The following is a 17,936-nucleotide window of genomic DNA, read 5'->3' as shown; positions in this document are numbered from 1 at the left end:
CAGGTGCCCACTGAAAGGTCTACGAGGGCACGTCACAATATGATCGTCTGCTGATAGAATACTCACTATGCCAACTCATTGCTGTCTGTCAGTATTAAACTCACAAGCAGATTATTAGGCTTTGCCTTTGACAATGCCTATTAGGCCTAACGTCATGGCACACCTATGTTAGATCCACAGCTCCCATGTAAACCATCAACAGCCTGTGAGAGCGGATGGGGTGAAAGACGGAGCCCCCTCCCTCTGTGTAACCACCTAGATGCCGAATTTGCTATTGACCGTAGCATCTAGGAGGTTAACCAATGTAGCAGCTCTCCAGTAGTGCTGTGTTTGCTGCTGTGTAATAGCAGCAAATAGGGGATGTGTCTGGTCGCAGGAGTTCCGATTGCTGAGGCCCATGTTTCCCCGTTTCAGCGGAGTGTCCACCACTCTATTCACAGATGGGAACTTGAACCCTTGTTCTTGTGATCAGCGGTGGTCCCAGTGGTCAGGACCCCTACTGATCAGACAGTTATTGTCCACCCTGTCGATAGGTGATAAGTTCTTGTAATGGGACCACCCCTTTAAGGCAGCCGGCACCCAGAGTGGTGGGGAAGCTGTTAACTTCATTCTGGGAATTGGGATCACATCTCAAATGATCTAGAAGTGATGCCATAGCCTTGCAGTATGCCATCACTTGTTATTGTGGGAAAGCACCGTTGAGTGGTCTGGTACAAGGTGGCATAGCTGGGCAGATTAGCGGTGTATATAGTGCTCATTATCTAGGAAATATACCAATTCATGCACTGCAAAGCAAACAGAGGAGACAAGCACGGGCATGTGTGAGGGCCAAGAGCATGGCTCCGGCATGGACAAGAATCTGCCAACTAGATGAGGGTGATAATAACCTTATAAGCATGTCCTCACCACCCCCACTGCTGCCTTCCCCCTTATAAACCTCTGAACCATGAACTAACGCTGGGACCCCGTCTCCTCGGCTTCAGTTCCTCCCTAACATATAAACTCTATCACAAGTAGAACAATATGACGACGACAAGGATTTCAACATACCGATCCTTTGTCATGCTGCAAGATCAGCTGCGGCCAGAGGTGTCTATCGCCCCCTGCTGTACTGAGCCTGAAAGGACATGTTTATAGGAGGTCGGGGAAAGCTCAAACTAATGCCAACTATTGGAAAAGGCCATCAGGATATTGAAACTGGATATTGAAACTGGATATTTCAACCAGGGAGCCACACAAAATGTTTTTCTTCTTGCCCTGCCTATTTATATAGGACATGCCCCTAACATACACTATTTGAATCCCAGATATTACATAGTAAATAACCCCCTATATCACAACCCTAAAATGAATGATCCCCAGACCAATCTCCCCCTAAGTACAGACCCCAGACCAGACTCCCCCCAAATAAAGGCCAAGATCAGACTATCCATAAATACAGATCCAAGGCCAGACTATCCCTAAATAGATACCCCAGACCAGACTACCCCTCAATACAGACCCCAGACCAGATTACCCCTCAATACAGACCCTAGACCAGACTACCCGTCAATACAGACCCCAGACCAGACTACCCCTAAATACATACCCAAGACCAAACTCCCCCTCAATACATACCCCAAACAAGGCTACCCCTCAATACATACCCCAGACCAGACTACCCCTCAATACATACCCAAGACCAGACTACCCCTCAATACATACCCAAGACCAGACTACCCCTCAATACATACCCAAGACCAGACTACCCCTCAATACAGAACCCAGACCAGATTCCACCCCCCCCCCCCCCAAATAAAGGCCAAGATCAGACTATCCATAAATACAGATCAAAGGCCAGACTATCCCTAAATAGATACCCCAGACCAGACTACCCCTCAATACAGACCCCAGACCAGACTACCCCTCAATACAGACCCCAGACCAGACTACCCCTCAATACAGACCCCAGACCAGACTCCCCCTCAATACATACCCAAGACCAGACTCCCCCTCAATACATACCCAAGACCAGACTCCCCCTCAAATAAAGACTAAGACCAGACTGTCCTTAAATACAGATCTGCAGGCCTACACACCACAGACGCTTCCTGACATGGCTGGCTGCAGCAGCTGAGCTCCTTCCCCTCTTCTGTGACAACAATGTGCCACCAGTATACCATTTATCCCACTGTAACATGCCATCATTCTCCATCCAGGAAATGTAGGTGTGACAGGCATGCTGCCACTGGGCATAAGCCCTGCCCTCAGATAACATGCTCTCATACCGCCAGCAGCCCCATTACCAGTGCTCTCCTGACTTGTCTTAGTAAATACTTGCATTCCCCATGAACTATCAATTCTACAGCATATTTTCTTTTAAGGCCTCATGCACACGACCGTTGTGTGCATCCGTGGCCGTTGTGCCGTTTTCCGTTTTTTTTCGCGGACCCATTGACTTTCAATGGGTCCGTGGAAAAATCGGAAAATGCACCGTTTTGCAGCCGAGGCCGTGATCCGTGTATCCTGTCCGTCAAAAAAATATGACCTGTCCTATTTTTTTGACGGACAACGGTTCACGGACCCATTCAAGTCAATGGGTCCGTGAAAGAACACGGATGCACACAAGATTGGCATCCGTGTCCGTGATCCGTGACCGTAGGTTGCTTTCATACAGACGGATCCGAAGATCCGTCTGCATAAAAGCTTTTTCTGATCTAAGTTTTCACTTCGTGAAAACTCATTTCCGACAGTATATTCTAACACAGAAGCGTTCCCATGGTGATGGGGACGCTTCTAGTTAGAATACACTGCAAACTTTGTACAAGACTGCCCCCTGCTGCCTGGCAGCACCCGATCTCTTACAGGCTCTTACCCGATCTGTAAGAGATCAGGGCTGCCAGGCAGCAGGGGGCAGACCCCCCCCCTCCCCAGTTTGAATATCGTTGGTGGCACAGTGTGCCAACCACCATCGCCCCCCCCCCCTCCCTCCCTCTATTGTATTAAATCGTTGGTGGCACAGTGTGCCAACCACCATCGGCCCCCCTCCCTCTATTGTATTAAATCGTTGGTGGCACAGTGTGCCAACCACCATCGCCCCCCCCCCCCCACCCCCCCCTCCCTCTATAGCAGTAACATTGGTGGCAGTGTGCGGTCTCAACAGTAGAAGATTCATACTTACCTGCTTGCTGCTGCGATGTCTGTGAACGGCCAGGAGCTCCTCCTACTGGTAAGTGACAGTTCTTTAGCAATGCGCCGCACAGACCTTTCACTTACCAGTAGGAGGAGCTCCCGGCCGGACACAGACATCGCAGCAGCAAGCCGGTAAGTATGAATCTTCTACTGTTGAGACCGCACACTGCCACCAATGTTACTGCTATAGAGGGATGGGGGGGGGCGATGGTGGTTGGCACACTGTGCCACCAACGATATTCAAACTGGGGAGGGGGGGGGGGGGGTCTGCCCCCTGCTGCCTGGCAGCCCTGATCTCCTACAGGGGAATATGATAGTACAATTAACCCCTTTAGGTGCCGCACCTATAGGTGCCGCACCTAAAGGGGTTAATTGTGCTATCATATCCCCCAGTAAGAGATCGGGTGCTGCCAGGCAGCAGGGGGCAGTCTTGTACAAAGTTTGGAGTGTATTCTAACCTGAAGCGTCCCCATCACCATGGGAACGCCTCTGTGTTAGAATATACTGTCGGATCTGAGGTTCACGAAGTAGCTCATATCCGACAGTATATTCTAACATAGAGGCGTTCCCATGGTGATGGGGACGCTTCAAGTTAAAATATACCATCGGATTGGAGAAAACTCCAATCCGATGGTATAAAAGAACTCCAGACTTTACATTGAAAGTCAATGGGGACGGATCCCCGAATTGTGTCAACATCAAACGGATCCGTCCCCATTGACTTGCATTGTAATTCAGGACGGATCCGTTTGGCTCCGCACGGCCAGGCGGACGCCAAAACGACTTTTTTTTCATGTCCGTGGATCCTCCAAAAATCAAGGAAGACCCACGGACGAAAAAACGGTCACGGATCACGGACCCACGGACCCCGTTTTTGCGGACCGTGAAAAAAAACTGTCGTGTGCATGAGGCCTAACTCTGTGTTGTGTCGTTCCTCTGTTATTCCTCCTGGGAATGTATCGATCTACTGCTCAAAATACTGTGATAACAGATAAGCATTTTACAAATGTTTCGTTTTTCATGTTTTGCATGTTGGTAGTGAATTAAAATTATTTTCTGGTTTAGACCCCTTTCCCATGAACGATACGGATGGCTCAGGATGCGTTCAGGGTGTGTTTAGTGAAACCCGCAGAATTTTGCAAGCAAGTTCAGTCAGTTTTGCGTTTTGAGGCGTTTTTCACGCAGGTAAAAAAAAAATTGAAGGTTTGCAAACAACATCTCCTAGCAACCATCAGTGAAAAACGCATTGCACCCAGACTGCATCCAGGTAACATCCAGATGTAATCCGTTTTTCACTGACGCCCTATTTACTTCTATGGGGCCAGGGCTGCGTGAAAAACGCATAATATAGAACATGCTGCGATTCTCACATAACGCAGAACTGATGCGTGAAAAAAAACTGCTCATGTGCACAGAGCCGTTGAAATGGATGGGTCAGGATTCAGTGCGGGTGCTAAGCATTCACGTCACACATCGCACCCGCGCAGAAAACTCGCTTGTGTGAAAGGGGCCTTAAAAAACCCATTTTCAAGCACCCTAATAGGGAATTCTGGGAAGGCAGACCTTCAGGGCCCTCATCTATTAGCCAGAGCTGAGGGTTGCTTCAGGTCTCCTTCCATCAGTAAATCACAGACATGAGATGTCACACATCCAGTGACCATAATGGAGTTGGCGCATCTCGCACATTGGTGGCATATGGCTAGGATATGGCGCCAATGTCAGGTGGGACCCACACCTATCTATCTCTAGAAAGGGGCCCCGAAAGTGATTGAAAGCACACTGTGCATGTACTATTCACTTCCATGGGAGTTTGCAAAAGAGCAGAGCCATTGCTCGGCCATTTTCAGCACTCCCATAGAAGTGACCAGAGAGTGCTCCAAGCGCTGCCATTCACCTCTATGGGCGTTCCGGAAGTAGCCGTGCGTACAATTTGTATTCAGACGGATCCGTCCAGACTTTACATTGAAAGTCAATGGGGGGCGGATCCGTTTGAAAATTGAGCCATATTGTGTCAACTTCAAACGGATCCGTCCCCATTGACTTACATTGTAAGTCTGTACGGATCCGTTTGCCTCCGCATGGCCAGGCGGACACCCGAACGCTGCAAGCAGTGTTCAGGTGTCCGCCTGCTGAGCGGAGCGGAGGACAGACTGTGCCAGACTGAGGCATTCTGAGCGGATCCGCATCCACTCAGAATGCATTAGGGCTGGACGGATGCTTTCGGGGCCGCTTGTGAGAGCCTTCAAACGGAACTCACAAGCGGAGCCCCGAACACTAATGTGAAAGTAGCCTTAGTTGCCAATAGCAACCAATCAGATCTCACCTTTCATTTTGGATGGCTCCTTTGGAAAATGAAAGGAGGAATCTGTTTGGTTGCCAGTTCTATTTTACACAAGTTTGATAAATGACCCCCTTCGTTTTAATGATGCCCGGAGACCTGTTGTCGTCTAGTATTAAAATGTATGGCGTCCGCTGAGGCAAAATTTGTTTCACCAGAAGTTGTGCAAGACTTTGGTGAATGCAGGGTGGATAAAAATCAATGATTTTTAAAAAGAAAATTAAAAAAAATCTGTTTTTTTTTTTTATTTAAAGAGGACCTTTCAGGCATGCTAGTAAGTGCAGGGGGGACCCCTGGGCGCCGCTCTGCCCACTGATCTAGTTAGTTTTTAGTTTGTACAGTAGTGAAAGGTCCTCTTTAAATCTGATTTTTTTTATATATATAAAATGCTTTTGGAGGAAAATATATTACCATCCAAAGGTTATCCCATCATGAAATAAAGATTAGTTTTTTTTATTATGTACAATAAGGCTGTATATGTTTAATTTTTTGGGTAAATAAATTCCATTAATCCATTCACAATGGGAGGGAAGAAATGCAAATGAGCTCTTAACAAGCTTTGCCTCTAATGCCACCAGATGTAAGGCAGCTATCCTATAAGTCAATATTCAGCTCTTAAAATAAGCCTTGAGACATGACTTGGATATTAAATAAGCCAGCACCTCATCTGCAGACAGCTGTTTCGGGGTGATTGCCCCTCATCAGTGCAGAGAAAAGAGTACTGGCTTAGGCTACTTTCACACTAGCGTTCGGGGCTCCGCTTGTGAGTTCCGTTCAAAGGCTCTCACAAGCGGCCCCGAACGCTTCCGTCCTGCCCTAATGCATTCTGAGTGGATGCAGATCCGCTCAGAATGCATCAGTCTGGCAGCGTTTGGCCTCCGCTCCGCTCAGCAGGCGGACACCTGAACGCTGCTTGCAGCGTTCGGGTGTCCGCCTGGCCGTGCGGAGGCAAACGGATCCGTCAAGACTTACAATGTAAGTCAATGGGGACGGATCCGTTTGAATATGACACACTATGGCTCAATTTTCTAACAGATCCGTCCCCCATTGACTTTCAATGTAAAGTCTGGACGGATCCGTCTGCGGCTACTTTGACACTTAGAATTTTTTTTACAATATAATGCAGACGGATCCGTCTCCGTCTGCATTATATGAGCGGATCCGTCTCAGGTAGATCCGCTCTGAAAGCAAGTGTGAAAGTAGCCTAAACTGGGTAGAAGGCCTGTGTCCGAAACAGCTGTCTGCAGATGAGGTGCTGGCTTATTTAATATCCAAGTCATGTCTCAAGGCTTATTTTAAGAGCTGAATGTTGACTTATAGGATAGCTGCCTTACATCTGGTGGCATTAGAGGCAAAGCTTGTTAAGAGCTCATTTGCATTTCTTCCCTCCCAGAATTCCAGAGGAGCATGTATGGCCTAAAAGTCTCCTCACACTGATTAAGGTGATCTCTCCCTAAGGAGTCTTAGTTTCCCCCTTTGTCTATGCTCTTCCAGAGGTTTTTTGTAAGATTATTGGGCAGTTTCTCTGCCTACAAGATATCATCACAGATGCTTGGTTTACTTTGGCAGTTCTCATAATTGAATTTGACTCAGCAGAGATCACATGCCTCTTCTTCACAGCAAAAATGTTATAACATTAACAGAGTTGAGAATAAGACCTTAATCCTAACTTCTACAAACCTATGAATGCAGAATCAACCTAATCAAATAGGAAAAGTTGTTATTCTAAAAATCTTCATCTACTTGCATATTATAAGTTATATCAGCAAGAATTAGTCTTTATGTAGAAAACTAGGATTTAAATCAAGCCTTACTGACTAGTGATTTAAATCAAATCCACCCTGGGTGATTGAAATCGGTTTTCATTTCTGCATCTTTAACATTTCAAATGAGGAATGAGGAATCCGAAGTCAGGTTTGGTACCAGCTGATACCTGGCTACAAAACCCAACTTCAGATCTAATTTGAAATGTTTTTAAAGATGTAGAAATGAAAACCGAATTCATTCATGACTTCGAGTGAAACGGAATTTTGCCTCCACGGAGGCCATACATTTTAATACAATACGGAGACAGGTCTCTGGACAGCATTAAGGGTCCATTCACATGTCCGCAAAATGGGTCCGCATCCGTTCCGTAATTTTACGGAATGAGTGGGGACCCATTCATTTTCAATGCGGCCGCAAAAGATGCAGAGAGCACACAGTGTGCTGTCCTCATCCGCACTTCCGTTCCACGATCCTGCAAAAAAATACAGACAGCCACGGACAAGAAAAGGCATTTCCATTGTAGTGCCAGTCGGACCGCAAAACAGTTGCGGAAGTGTGAATGGACCCTTAAACGAAGTGTTTGAATGAATCAATCTATGATCCACAGTCTAGTGGACTTCTTTATCTAGGCCTATCAAGAGAACACTAGAGTCATGCTACTGTTATCCTAATTCTACCAATCTACTATTTTACTAACAGACATTTAACAGCAGCAGTAAACTGACCACAGATTACCAATCTACAGTATATAATAAGAGTTTTACCTCCTGTGCTGACTACTACAGAAGGAGAATATTTTGTATATAACGGCACTGTACTGTTGAAATGAAAAAGAAAAAGCCAAAAATTCTTAAGCGAATAGTTTTCTATGAATATCGAGTTAAAAAAAAATATACTCCTTTCTGAAAAGAGTAACCCTTTAAACGATTGTCGGGTGTAGGCCACCCCTATCTAGAAGCATGCACAAGGCCATATGTGTATTCTGGTCCACAAACAATGGGTCCGCAGACTACGGACACCTTCTAAGCGCACTCCACGTTTTTCGGACTATTCTCGTCTGCAATACGGCCAGATTAGGACACGTTCTCTGACCCCTTCAAGACCCTGCGATTTTCACTTTTTGTTTTTTACTTTCTGCCTTCCTGGAACCATACGTTTTACACATTTTTATAGTTTTTCATGGGTTTTAATATTAAAAAAAATACAAACTCAAAAAAAAAAAAAAATTGCCTTTCTTTGCATTGCCATATTCTCACACCCATAACTTGTTTATGGTTATGCCTATGGAGCTGTGTGAGGGCTAATACCATTTTGGATGGTATAAGCCTTTTTGATCATTTTTTATTATTTTTTGGGGAAGGTGATGCTAATTATGGTACTGGATAAATACATGTTTTGGTAAGTGGCAATGCTAATTTTTGGTGAATGGGGGTGAGGGGTATTTGAAGTAGTATTTTTTTTAATATTTTTTAAAACTTGAACATATGACCAATAGATCGCTTTCCCCATAGACTGCAATGAATTACCATAGCAGTGTATGGGAAATTCGTAATGTTTCTTATGGAGCCCTGCCACCAAGGCTGAAGGCTACCACAACGAATGAACAGCTCCCCCGATCCACAGCATCCGATGGGTTCAATATGACTGGCGTTATTGGCGATCACAGACACCCGACGACTATGGCAGTTTCAGCCAGATAGCACAGGGCTGAAAAGTACAGTAGTGTGCATGAGGCCTTAGGCCAGTTTTCAAACAGTATGTTAAAAGGGTTTTCTAAGATTTTAACACTGATGAAGTGTCCTCAGGAGAGGTAATCAATATCTGATCGGTGGGGGTTGGACACCCAGGACCCCGCCAGTCAGCTGTTTGAGAAGGCACCGGAGCTCCTGTGAGCACCGCAGTCTTCTCGCAGCTCACCAAGCACAGCGCCGTACATTGTGTAGCAGCTATGCTTGATATCGCGCTCAGCCACATTTGCTTTAGTGGGGTTGAGCTGCCTCTAGGCCAGATGACCAATGAACATGTCATCAATGGCCTAGGTAAAGCTTCGAGCACTGCTGCCTTCTCAAACAGCTGATCAGAGGGGGTCCTGGGTGTCGGACCCCCACCGATCAGATACTGATGATCTCTCCTGAGGATAGTTCATCCGTGTTAGCCGCACAATTTTGCCAGGAATACTGCTGTTTTACCCACAAAATAGTGCAACCATGAACATGACTGGTAATGTTTGTACGGTTCTGCAGATAAAACTGTGTATTACTGGCAAATTTGTGCGCCCAATTAGCACACTATTTAAAAACCCACCCACAGCCGAGGGGCGTGATTTCGTCCACATGCGCCTACAGCAGCAAGGACGCCTGGCCTGAGGCTGGGTTCACACCTGAGCGTTTTACAGCGCGTTCCTACGCGCTGTAAAACGCGCAACAGGCAAGAGCCAATTATTCCCTATGGGCATGGTTCTCACCTGGGCGTTTTACAGCGCGTAAGATCGCGCTGTAAAACGCCCGACGCCCCAAGAAGTACATGAGCTTCTTTGGGGCGTCTTGTCGCGCGTTCCCGTAAATAGACTTCCGGGAACGCGCGACAATGGGCATTCGCTTGTCTCTGTATGCGCGATTGCAAACGCCCGTACAATCGCCCATACAGAGCGCTCCATCGCGAACGCTCAGGTGTGAACCCAGCGTAAGAGCGATGTGACGGGGTATCCGCAAAAAGAGCAGCTCTCTCTAGCTTGCTTGTTAACAGGGTTACCCAGGATTAGAAAAACATGGCTGCTTTCTCCCAAAAACCAGCGCCACCTCTGTCCACAGGTCATGTGCATTATTGCAGCTGGCTCATGTATGTATTAACCCCCGCTGCACGTGCACAGCAGATGTTGGGTCTTCCAGGATGAGAGGACCCCATAGCCGCTGGGTTCCTGCTCTTTTACACATCACCCCTGACAACAGGTACTCTGCAGTACTCTGCAGTACTGCAGCTCTGCACCAATGGAGATTTGCTGCAATACCACACACAATCCGTGGACAGGGGTGGCGCTGTGTTTGGAAGAAAGCAGCCATGTTTTTCTAATCCTGGGCAACCCTTATAAGTTATAACCAGACACTCAATCATTTTAATGGGCGATGTGATTATTCAGCAGAGGGCTAAGGACTTGCTGGACGGTAATTGGGTGGAGCAGGCAGCCGACCCCTCTCCATCTGCTCATCCTGTTTTATGCTAAGGGGGTAGGACTTATTCTTGTATCATGAGTGATAAAGGGTCCATGACCCCTATTGCCCAGGGGCCCAGACATGCTTCAGTCCACCTCTGGCCCCGATTAACCCTGCAAGCACTACAAGTCCCAGCAGAATAGGTACTGGCCCGTCCCAGTACAGTGCTCAGAAGTGTTCCAGCTGGGGTACAACTACAACACACAGCGTGCCCTGGCGATCTGCTGAGAGTAGTAGTCCCCCAGCAGGTTGAGGCGCTCTGGCCCTATATTTGTGCTGCATTTCCGTATCATGGAGGAGAGGGAGTACAGGAGTCTGGCAGGAAGTGAACTCCAGGAGCACGCCATGTACAATGCTATGACTGCGGAGCCCCTTACCCTCTGGCGAACTGTCCTCGGCAGGCCTGGCGTCGTCCTTCTTGTCGGTTAGCAGAGGTAGTGGCGGCAGACGTTACAAGTACCCCGGAAAGTAAGTAGTACAAGCTACAGAAACGAAAGTGAAAGCCGTGCAGTACACCATTACAGCCACACGATGGCGGCATGCTACCAGTGATGTCTGCAGGAGTGAATTAGCGGGAAGGGGAAAGGTTGGTTTGTTGTGATTAGGTCGTCAGGGTATCAGGGGGGTAGTTGTGAAGGTGCACAAAGCTCTGCATATTGCCTCTGTAGGGACATGTCCTTCTTGTCTGGTTTACTAAAGTATGTAATTCCTCTGTTATTCATCCTGGAAAGTGGAAATTGATGCCTACACAACTCATTACTATTCCCATTGTTAATATGATGGGTCCTTGCTAGGGATAAGCGAACCCATGGAAATTCGGGTTCGCCGGGTTTGGCAGAACTTCAAGTCAAAGTTTGGGTTCGGGACCTGAACTTGACCCCGAACCCCATTGAAGTTAATGGGGTTCTCAACTTGACTTTACTTTTTTCTGTTATAACGTGGTTATTATATCTGAAAATAATGGTATTCTTAAGGCAGAAACCTTTTTGTATTCCGTCATAATAGAAGTCTATGGGCAGCTTAACAGATCCATCCTGGTTTCCCTTTTGCATTTCGTGTTAAGAATGCCATTTTCTCTTTAATGGCATTGGGGGACACAGCACCATGGGTATATGCCCAGCTACCACTAGGAGGCGACACTAGATATATAGAGGTTGGCTCCGCCCAGGTGAGCTATACCCTCTCCACAGCCACTAGGCTAATCGGTTTTAGTCTAGTGTCTGTAGGAGGCAGACATGACCTGCTCTGTTTTTTTGCAGGTCTTGCTGCTTTTCATTTTTTTTCTATTCTTTTTTCTTTTCTTCTGCAGGTCTTGACCTGCTGCAGGATTAGTCTCCATCGTGGATTACCACTTTAGTTGCACACCCTGCAGGCGCGTACTTGAAGTACATACACCGGTCACCCAGTCCCCCATTACTGCATGCCGGCAATCCCACGTAAGTGTTGAGTTTGCCGAAGGGGTGACCCTGCGGCGCCTGAAGACGCCGGACGGTAAGTATTCTCCCATGCATCACTGCCCCAAGAGGTCCCTCGGGTTAAACCCCCCTTTCTGGCCAAGGGATGGGATTCATTTTATTTGTGGTGCCTGGCTAGGTCCCTCCTTTCCCCTTTTTCTTCCCTCCCTTGGGTATCCTTCACCTCCCTGGCCACCCATGCCTCTCCTGGCCTTTCCCTCTACTTTAGTCCCTGGCTTCTGCCAGGACTAGGCCTCATCTTCCCTGGCCTGTCCTCTGGCCCTGGTGCTCCTTTTTGTCCCGTTTTTTTTCCTCCTCAGGAGCCCCCCTCGCCCGTTTTTTTTTCATTCCGGAGGTCCCCAGGTCTCTCGCGGTTCCGGTCTGCCAACGGTGCACCTTTTCCGGCCACCTCATTAATTGAGGCCCCGGCTTCTTTCTCGCCTCGAGTACCTGTACCATCTCCAGATGCTGTAGCCATTTCATCTGTCTGGTTTTTAGTCTGCACTACACAATGTATTACTCCCTTATTGGGTAGAGTACTTGTACCATTTTCAGATGCTATAGCCTTTACACCTGTCTGTTTTTTAGTCTGCATTATCGTGTGCACCATGCCATCAGATTACTCCCATTCAGGTAGAGTATTTATAGTATCTTCAAGTGCTGTGCCCTATTTGTACATGGTGGTCCATACTGCTCCTGCATTACTGGGTGTATTTTCTTGGCTCTAATGTGTGCTAGGCAATCATGGGGCCCCTCTTCATTCTAAGTGATGGTACTACCCCCAGACGATGTATTCATCACCCTTTTCTGGTTCTAGTATGCATCTGGCAGCTTATTACCATCGTGCTCGGCGGTGTGCTTGTACTATCTCAAGGCACTGTATTTGACAGGCCACCGTGGTTGGAGTATGTACAGTACAGACCAAAAGTTTGGACACACCTTCTCATTTAAAGAGTTTTCTTTATTTTCATGACTATGAAAATTGTAGATTCACACTGAAGGCATCAAAACGATGAATTAACACATGTGGAATTATATACATAACAAAAAAGTGTGAAACAACTGAAAATATGTCATATTCTAGGTTCTTCAAAGTAGCCACCTTTTGCTTTGATTACTGCTTTGCACACTCTTGGCATTCTCTTGATGAGCTTCAAGAGGTAGTCACCTGAAATGGTCTTCCAACAGTCTTGAAGGAGTTCCCAGAGATGCTTAGCACTTGTTGGCCCTTTTGCCTTCACTCTGCGGTCCAGCTCACCCCAAACCATCTCGACTGGGTTCAGGTCCAGTGACTGTGGAGGCCAGGTCATCTGGCGCAGCACCCCATAACTCTCCTTCATGGTCAAATAGCCCTTACACAGCCTGGAGGTGTGTTTGGGGTCATTGTCCTGTTGAAAAATAAATGATGGTCCAACTAAACGCAAACCGGATGGAATAGCATGCCGCTGCAAGATGCTGTGGTAGCCATGCTGGTTCAGTATGCCTTCAATTTTGAATAAATCCCCAACAGTGTCACCAGCAAAGCACCCCCACACCATCACACCTCCTCCTCCATGCTTCATGGTGGGAACCAGGCATGTAGAGTCCATCAGTTCACCTTTTCCTGCGTCGCTCGAAAATACAGTGGTTGGAACCAAAGATCTCAAATTTGGACTCATCAGACCAAAGCACAGATTTCCACTGATCTAATGTCCATTCCTTGTGTTCTTTAGCCCAAACAAGTCTCTTCTGCTTGTTGCCTGTCCTTAGCAGTGGTTTCCTAGCAGATATTCTACCATGAAGGCCTGATTCACACAGTCTCCTCTTAACAGTTGTTCTAGAGATGTGTCTGCTGCTAGAACTCTGTGTGGCATTGACCTGGTCTCTAATCTGAGCTGCTGTTAACCTGCGATTTCTGAGGCTGGTGACTCGGATGAACTTATCCTCCGCAGCAGAGGTGACTCTTGGTCTTCCTTTCCTGGGGTGGTCCGCATGTGAGCCAGTTTCTTTGTAGCGCTTGATGGTTTTTGTGACTGCACTTGGGGACACTTTCAAAGTTTTCCCAATTTTTCGGACTGACTGACCTTCATTTCTTAAAGTAATGATGGCCACTCGTTTTTCTTTACTTAGCTGCTTTTTTCTTGCCATAATACAAATTCTAAAAGTCTATTCAGTAGGACTATCAGCTGTGTATCCACCTGACTTCTCCACAACACAACTGATGGTCCCAACCCCATTTATAAGGCAAGAAATCCCACTTATTAAACCTGACAGGGCACACCTGTGAAGTGAAAACCATTTCCGGTGACTACCTCTTGAAGCTCATCAAGAGTGTGCAAAGCAGTAATCAAAGCAAAAGGTGGCTACTTTGAAGAACCTAGAATATGATATATTTTCAGTTGTTTCACACTTTTTTGTTATGTATATAATTCCACATGTGTTAATTCATAGTTTTGATGCCTTCAGTGTGAATCTCCAATTTTCATAGTCATGAAAATAAAGAAAACTCTTTGAATAAGAAGGTGTGTCCAAACTTTTGGTCTGTACTGTATCTGGCAACCATATGCTCTCCCCCCTTTTTGGGCGGAGTAGATTTGCAACTCGTAGATCCAGTATATGGCTGGCCTCTTCAGATCTGACACCCGGTGCAGTACCTCCAAGTCTTCTCATTGCCCCTGTACTAGGCATGATTTTTACTTTATTGCTTGTCGTGCACCAGACAACCACACTCCACTCGCGTGCGCAGGTTGTTGGCTGTCATGATAGATTTTCAACCCTATAAAGTACTACTGTATTCCGCACAGTCAGGTTACTTCATTTCATGATGGAGTACTCGCGTTGTTTTTACTGCTTTTCTGTTTTGTTTTTAGAGTTACGTGGTCCAGTCCTGACAGAGTTCCTGGATCTCCACTGAATGCTCTATCATGCAGGGATACGAAGCATTGTGAACACCAGCTGCTACTGCAGTTTTCGGGTCATCGCTGGACGTCCTTGCTGATATGGCTGTGACAGGACTAGTGAGCTAATTTTCTGCTGCTTGCCCTGGTGTCAGATATGGTCCCGTAGTTCTTCCATTGTCCGGGCGTTCTTGTACGCCCTTAGATTCGCAGATGAGTGGTGCTACATGACAGTAGTGCCGTCCCCTTGAGCCTTGCCGTTTTCTGCACCTGTCAGTTTCTTCCCCCTTCCTTGGGGGTTTTATCGTGCTCTGTTGGTAGCTGGTTTCTACATGTCAGTGTAGTCTATGCCGGGTTCCCCTGGCAAATTCTGCATCCTCTTCTGACATATGGATGTCTGGCCTTTCTTTTACAAAATCCAGGCTGCTGTACTTTGCCATTTCGGAGCAGTGTTATACAGTATGCTACCCACCACACTTGGGATGGTTAACCATGGCCGATGTTTATTTTTTTTTTTCCTATGGTGGATACATTTCATTTTTCCCTTGATAATCTGGCTATTATTGTCCTCATGTGGTCAAGTTCTGTGGACCCTACTTGAGCCTCTGTCTGGGTAATCTTGCTTGGAGTCCCTGCCCCAATGATTCTTTGACCATCTAGCTGGCCAGTTACCTCTGGGGAATCTACTCGTGGCATCTCTGACTGCACATGCTCTGTATGACAGCTGCTTCTTTGGGCCTGGTTTGGTTCTTTTCCCTCCTGGGTCCCCATAGGCTCTTCCTGTCTCCCCAGGTCAAGTACCTGGTATCTGGGAGTTTAATGCTACGGTTTGTAATTTGGATCGTATTGGTCACTTTCGGGATGGAGCTTCCCTCGTTTTAAGAACTGCTCCTCCTTAGGCTGTTTGGCGTCCCCTCCCTTCTACTCCAATATTTCTCAGACGTGTGTCTCTGCTTGTATTACCAGGGCCTGCTACTGTTTCCCTTTTCCCTGAGACTTCATGTGGCCAGGTTTTTTTCTGGTCTTACATTTCACAGCGATATTTTGTTAGTTTTCAGAGGCTCAATCCTAGTCTCTTTTTTTTATGGGCAGCAGGTCTTTACGTTCCTTTGATTCCAGGCCTTATAGAAGCACCTTCCTTTTGCCTAGGGGTGGTCCACAGAGTCTTTTAGCTTGTTTCCAGGAAGTTTTTCTCCCTGGTTAAGGACTCCTCTGTCCTTTTTCCAGGCATTTTTCCTACTGCCAGGTACCCTCTTAGTCTAATTTTCTTGTTGGGTTTGTCCTCTTATGGATTCTCCTCCTGGAGCATCCTTCCATATGCAGAGTGCTAGGTCGTTACCGACAGACGTTGCTGTGCTACTCTGCTGTTTCTTCAGAAGGAGCCCTGGTTCTTCCAGATCCTTCCTCAAGCTCTTTAGTGCACACTTGTTCAACTCTTGGTTCTTGTGCAGGACATCTGCCTTGCTCCCTATCCCACCTCGGGAGAAACCAGGGGTTTCCCCTTGTTCCTTCTTGGTCTCTTTTCCCAGGAACTTGTCCTTGGAATCCTGACTGTCTCCTATATTTTTTTCCTTTGAAACCATTTCATGCTATGGCCTCTCCTGGTCCAGTTGGGTCACAGGGTTCTCCAGCACCTGTGCGTCCAACTTTTTGCATGAGATTTCCTTCCCACCCTCGGGGACTGCTTTGGGACGTCCCATGGTGCTGTGTCCCCCAATGACATTAACGAGAAAATTTGGATTTTTGTACTTACCGTAAAATCCCTTTCTCGTTCAATTAATTGGGGGACACAGGTCCCACCCTTTGTTTTGACTTATTATCCTGTCACCGGGCTGCTGTTCTTGTTTCCTTTCCCGGTCCAGGACATGTTGGTTCTTCGCTTTTGTTTCTCTCTCCTCTCTGATATTGGTACAAACTGATTAGCCTAGTGCAGGCATGTCCAAACTGCGGCCCTCCAGCTGTTGCAAAACTACAACTCCCAGCATGCCCTAATAGCTGTAAGCTATCCAGGCATGCTGGGAGTTGTAGTTTTGCAACAGCTGGAGGGCCGTACTTTGGACATGCCTGGCCTAGTGGCTGTGGAGAGGGTATAGTCCACCTGGGCAGAGCCAACCTTTTTGATATCTAGTGTCGCCTCCTAGTGGTAGCTGGGCATATACCCATGGTGCTGTGTCCCCCAATGAGAAAGGGATTTTACGGTAAGTACAAAAATCCAATTATTTTCTGATATAACCATGTTATAACAGAAAATAATAAAGTAATTCAAGAAACACCCAAACTGGGACTTCAGTGAAAAAGTTCGGGTCCGGGTACCCGAACTTGCAAAGTTCGGCACGAACCCGAACTTTGCAGTTCAGGTTCGCTCATTCCTAGTCCTTACACAATCTGATGCTGTCAGCACTAGAGGTCATTTATCAAAGGCCTCTATTTTACAGCGGGCTTTGACATCGTCTGCACTTAATTAGGCTATACTCCGACAGTCCATGTGCCTAGATTAAAATCTGCTGCAGCTCGTAGCTGGAATAGATTTCAGTCATAGTTTACGCCAGTAAAATGGTATAAATGGTAGTGAATGTCCCGGGGCCGATGTCCTCACCCACACCATGCCCCAACACTCCCCCTTTTTTGTGAATAATCATTTTTATTAAGTTTCACAGAGGTACTTAGTGAACAATAAAGTGTGTCATTTGGTTCAAAGAAAGTACCGGTATATGCAGCATACATGTACACAAATTAGAGAGAATACCACAATAAAATTGAGACTGAAACATAAACTGTCCAAGGGGAAAGTTTAAAAGTCACTTTCCCTCAGATGTAGATGTAGCATGTTAACATTCAGTTTATAATAAACAAAAGGGAAAAAGAAAATAAACGGGGATAAAGGAGCATTTTTCTCAGGCAGAAAACACTCAGGTGTGTCAAAAAGACACAGATCATTCTTCACAGAGTGTAAAGAGGATGAACCGGTCCTTGGTGCCCAAGTTGTGTATGTCTCTTTCTGGGATCAATGATGGAGGGTGGAAGATGTTTTTCATATCTACACGTGGTATTTACAGTGAGTATAACTTCCTGTATACTTGGAGGAGTTACTGACTTCCAATGTCTAGTGATAATTAACTTG

The 17,936-nt window shown here is 46.6% G+C and overlaps 1 protein-coding gene across 2 annotated transcripts in view; it reads right to left on the bottom strand.

Moving 5' to 3' along the window:
• The window catches only part of LOC122941606, a 38,290-nt gene extending 27,297 nt beyond the window's left edge, over window positions 1–10,993 (bottom strand). For both annotated transcript variants that reach the window (XM_044298990.1, XM_044298991.1), the window contains exon 1: window positions 10,863–10,993. The gene's annotated coding sequence lies outside the window, so the exon portion shown is untranslated. The remainder of the gene's footprint in view (window positions 1–10,862) is intronic.
• Window positions 10,994–17,936: the final 6,943 nt, after the last annotated feature.

This window comes from Bufo gargarizans, chromosome 6, assembly GCF_014858855.1.
Source record: "Bufo gargarizans isolate SCDJY-AF-19 chromosome 6, ASM1485885v1, whole genome shotgun sequence".
In the NCBI taxonomy this organism is placed as follows: domain Eukaryota; kingdom Metazoa; phylum Chordata; class Amphibia; order Anura; family Bufonidae; genus Bufo; species Bufo gargarizans.
The sequence above is the reverse complement of the archived record's forward strand: the minus strand, read 5'-3'. Positions and strand labels throughout refer to the sequence as shown.